The sequence below is a fragment of the Falco peregrinus genome, chromosome 1 (genome assembly GCF_023634155.1).
Source record: "Falco peregrinus isolate bFalPer1 chromosome 1, bFalPer1.pri, whole genome shotgun sequence".
NCBI lineage: Eukaryota > Metazoa > Chordata > Aves > Falconiformes > Falconidae > Falco > Falco peregrinus.
Window position 1 is genome coordinate 16,412,197 of NC_073721.1, and position 4,999 is coordinate 16,417,195.

The 4,999-nt window shown below is 44.9% G+C and overlaps 1 long non-coding RNA gene across 1 annotated transcript; it reads left to right on the top strand.

Moving 5' to 3' along the window:
- Positions 1–2,271: 2,271 nt before the first annotated feature.
- LOC129783656 (uncharacterized) lies at positions 2,272–4,566 on the top strand. The gene is made up of 3 exons (XR_008745426.1): positions 2,272–2,482; positions 3,481–3,616; positions 3,959–4,566. It is a non-coding gene; the product is annotated as an uncharacterized LOC129783656 (long non-coding RNA).
- Positions 4,567–4,999: the final 433 nt, after the last annotated feature.

The window sequence follows — 4,999 nt, forward strand, 5'->3', positions numbered from 1 at the left end:
AAGCCTCCTTCCAAAGTTTGGCTCTGTGCAAAACATGTCAGCATCTGATAAAGGCTCAAAACAAAAACAAAATGGTATAAATAGGAATTGAGTAAATTAGGAAGAGGTGCCAAAGCAGCAAAACCCTAATGATAGCTGTGGCTGCACGTGCATGTGCAGAGTAGCTTCCAGCACTCTCCAGTATTCTTAGAAACATGAGCATCTGCTGTGTCACTGGCACCACCGGCTCAGCGTTGGATGGGCCTTTGCATCTTCTTGCAGACTCTTTAGAAAGCCTGGGTTGGTGCAGAGATTGGGTGCCAGAGCCCCAGCCAAGCCAGCAGCACCCTCTCTGTGGCTGGATATTTTTTCCACACTTGGTAAACTGTGGTTGTGCCATCTGGTGAAAACAAATAGCCTTCCCCTCCCTCCAGCCAGATTTTGTGGAAATTGTGGTCTACCTGCATTGTCGACTCAGCTGTGATACTACGTGGTTTACTTCCCTCATGAACCAGATGAAACCTGGGCCAGATTCCCAGCTAGCAAAAATCAACATGTCTAAGGTGTAATAATTTGCACTACCTGATGGCCTTCATTATAGCCAGCGCTGGAAAGACAGAGCACATTTTTTGCTGCTTATTCATTACTGATGCCATTTTTCCATGGGGCCATTGATCAGAAGTGACCAGGAGGTGGATGGGTGAGAGCCATTCCCTATAAGCAGCACAACAATGGTGGGTTCCAGGTTGAGATCCTTGCAGAAACAGCAAGCGATGTTAAAACCGTGTGCATGATGCTGGGCCTGATCAGGTAGCCCTGAGCCCCTCAGCCAGGATCTTTTCACTTTTGATTTTCTACAGAGGGTGGCTTGCAGTCTGGTCCCCCCAGAGCTATGCCGGAGGTCACCCACCCCAGCCTTGAGTCCATCTCATTTTTCATCCCCAGGTCTCTTTGTTCTGCAAATTTGGACATCCTTGGTTTGAAAAGACAGTCAAGGTTTTAGAAAAATTTCAGGATGAGAAGAGGACATGGAGTTGGGGAAGAGGGATGAAACGGCACGTCACTCTTGGGCAGCTCTAGCCTATGCATATATTTTGGCTCCACCATATACTGAATTGAGGGCTTGTGCTTGTAAGGGAGGAGACATAGAAAGGGAGGTTTATCAGGTCTTTATGTGATGCTGCCTTGTTTGAATTAATGCTGATACAAATTGCCCTGTGCTAAATCTTTCTTGCCTTTCGGTGTGTCCTGGTGCCCCTTCTTGCCAGCTTGGTTTGCAGGTATGTAGGGGAGGACTGTGGGGCAAGGGAGAGGTAATATTTGCTCTTCCTTGAAGAGCTGTCAGTCTTCTGAAGCTCGGTGGAACTGCCAAATATGAGCACAGTCAAACTGGAGGTCTTCTTCAATGCTGGGGAAAAAAAAAAAAAAAATGAAACTCTAAAGTGGCATTTTAGGGAAAAGCAACATCTCCTGTAGACTAACTGAACACTCAGGAAAAAAGTGGACAAGGTTTTGGGCACGTGGTTCTGTGTAATTAAAAGGAGCACACTGAATGAATGGGCCTGGAGTAAGGGAGGCAAAAATAGAAACAGCCATCTGCCAGTCCGCTGCTGGATGGCTAATTGGGAAGGCTCAGTTCTCAACTGCTAAACGTCCTGCCTCATTTCCTTACAAAACAGAGACAGCAATGGCCATCTCCCCTGGGGGACTGGGCACAGCTCAGTGCAATGGGGCACCGGGGTGAGCTCCCCTAATGCACTTCTGCAGCGGGTAGGATGCTGCTGCGTGTGCCAGGAGGCGTTTCTGCCCTGAGAACCACCATCTTCCTGTGGCCAAGAAGCAGGAAAAGTCCTCATGGCAAAAAAGGTAGGGAAAGGACTTGAGACAGGTTTGTATCTGTTGTCTCTGCCTGCTTGGGCAGGAGAATTTCCTTCACAGCAAACAGCCCAGCCACAAAGCCTGAAGGAGAGAGGAGGCAGCCCAGCTGGGGTGGTTGGATTTATCAAGATGAGAACCTTACATTACTCTGAGACATTACCTCTACTAATCGTACTTGAACGTTATAAATATATATGTAACGTGTATGTAATGATTGATTTCATAGTTCCCCCCACACATTGGAAACATCATTAATGTGAAGCTATAGACAGGAGTTAGTCCAAATTAAAGGCAGGAAATTCCAAGGTATTGTTCTTATGGAAACGGTGACAGCTGAATTATATGGGCTTGTTAAGGAACTAAAGATAACCCCATTCAGAGTAGATAAAAAACATTATGTATGAGCAAGGAAACTGAATTACAATTGCAGTGGGAGCCGTAAGTCTGAGTATCTTGACTGTTGTGTGCAGTAAATGGAAACTCCACCATGCTGTTATATTAATTTGGTGTTTTTTCTTTAGGGAAAAATCTTGAAATTCTTTGCCTTAAAACTCCAGTGGAAGTAATGGAGAGTTTTAAAACCAGAAGGGTTCAGATACGGGGATTCAATGCCCAGTTCATATAGGTAAGACGAACTTCCACGTTGATGGTTTCTTCTGTCATGGTTTGGTGGTAGGTGTAACTGTGGGGAGCAGCCTGAGTCGTCCTCAGGCTCACTGGGAGGAGACTGCCTGACTTGTAAGCAAATACTGGAATTCATTTCTTGCTGATCACAGCCTCTTCCTCTGGGACAAAAACCATGGCCAGGATCCTGGAGGATAAAAGCCATCTGACAACATCCATGGCACACCTCAAGGGCCCAGTACTCCTACCCACCACAGTGTGTGTCTGCTCACAGACAGGGGCACTCACAGGCTGTGTACAGCTTCCCAGCAGCTCTCGGGATGACCACTGGGATGAAGGACCCAACGTATCTGGCTGCCATCAGCAACGCTGCACCCTTGCAGCTGCCAGGCAGTTGGCTTGGCAGAGGATCTTGGGGGAGCACTTTTGTCTGAGGAAAGCATCCTCAGTAGACTTCACTGTTACCTTCATTTGGGGACCACTGAAAGAGGCAACAGGTTTTGGTACCTGCTGCCCCTGCTGAGTGCCCATCCTGAGGGAGCATCCTGGCAGCTGCTAACCCCTGCTCCAGGCAGGCAAAGGGAAGGAACCCCTCTGCCAGCAGATTTGGGAGGGGATGGTCTCCTTTTAGCATCAAGTCAGAATTTTACAGTATGAAAACCTGATAAAAAATGTATTTCAGCTGGTCATTGTCCATCCAGGATTTGAAACCTGGCATCAGTGCACTGACGGCACTTTTGAGACCCAGGGCAGTAGCCAGTGAGCCAGGCTTCCCCCTGGGATGGGGCTGGGCTCGGGCTCTGCCTCAGCTCTGGCAGTAAATGATGGCTGGGCTTTCCAGGGTGGCTATGGGAGAAGGTTTTTTGTAATTTTCTTTCAATACCCCTACTAGCCACTAGTTTCCCTACGTTGACACAGTAATCAGTTCAAGTTTTGTTGCCATAACGTTACGCACCTGGAATTTGAGACTTTGGTTCTGCTTTGCTTTGTTTTCATCAGGCTTGCTTGAAATACCATATTTAAATGAGAAAAACAGCAACGCTGTAGAAATCTCAGCTGTGGACTGTGAGGCCGTAACTGTGTACAGAGTTTGGCATGAGGCACTGGGACTACCTGAGATCGTTAATTGCCACCGGTAAATATCAAATAGAAGTATGCGTAGAGAAGGTGAGTGCGGAGGACAGAAAGTGGTTTTACCCTATGCTGTAGTATGATTCATGCTTTTAAGATCAAGATTAAAAGTCTCTGTTAGGTTCCAGACTATGATTTTATTTTCATTTACATCAAAGGATTTAAGAGCCTTCAAACCCCAGCATTTTTAAAAATAACTTAAAACATACTGTCTGGCAATGTGAGTCCCAGTTAGTGCAGAAGCCAGGCTCTCCTCATATAAAGCAAATAACTGAAAAATCAGAATTAAAGAAATACCTTACCCTTTAATTTAACTCTGACAGCTTGTATTGTATTTTTGTTTCAGGAAAAAGACTTTATGAAACGTGGGCTCTTGTAGCCAGGACATAGCCCTGGGTGGTAAGCCTACAATCAGCAAAAACCATGCACCATAAAAGCTTGTGCAAAGATTCAGCCTTGATTTGAATTTTGGGGCTTGTTTGTATTTCAAAAGCAAAGCTACTGAATTGCATCTTGAAAACCATATTCCAGTGCAAGTTTTGAGAAAACACAGCCCAGGTTTGATCAAAAGGTTCTCAAGTCTGCAAATTTTTGACAAACCTGATGAATGTTTACAGTTTCTAAGTAAACCCCAAACCAAGTGCATTTGCATGGGCTGGCATCTTGCTATGGAGATTTTTATTTCCGCTCCCCACCCCCACCCCCATCCCCCACCGGTTCTTGCCAAAGCCTCTTCCATGTCCTGGAATTGGGCTTTCAAAGTAGGCATTCTAATAATTTTATTGATAAATGTGCCAGCAGGCACACAAAAAAATAAATATCTACACGCAAATGTAATATTTAGCTGTATTTGTAAAATGCCAAATAAAAAGCAATTTTGTATTTTGGTTTAATTTAATGTCCCTTCGTGTGGATCAGACTGCACAGCGTTGGCTTGTCCAAACCGCTAAGATAATCCTTACTGCATACAGAAATATATTTTAATTACAGGGCAATAAATATTGTGCCTTTTTGCTTTATGCATTTTTTTATCAGCAGACAAAAGCTGACATTTATTTTACTGATAGCCCTATATTTCCCCTCCCGCTACCACCACAGCAGAATTTCCCTTGCCCAAGGAAATTGAGAGGATCAGAGCACATCTGATGTTCCATTAATTTAAAACGGCTGCCAGGACTTGCATATTGTAGCAGCTTTAAAGTGATTGAATTTGGATTATTTCAAACTCTGGAAAGTCCTGCCTCGCCTGACAGAGGCATATCAAGTGACAAAATAAAATACAACCCCACGACGAGATTATCTATGTGTACACATACCCCTTCCTCACACACAGCCTTACAACAGGCAGATCAGAAGCAATGGGAAGAACAACCCTAATATTATTTTT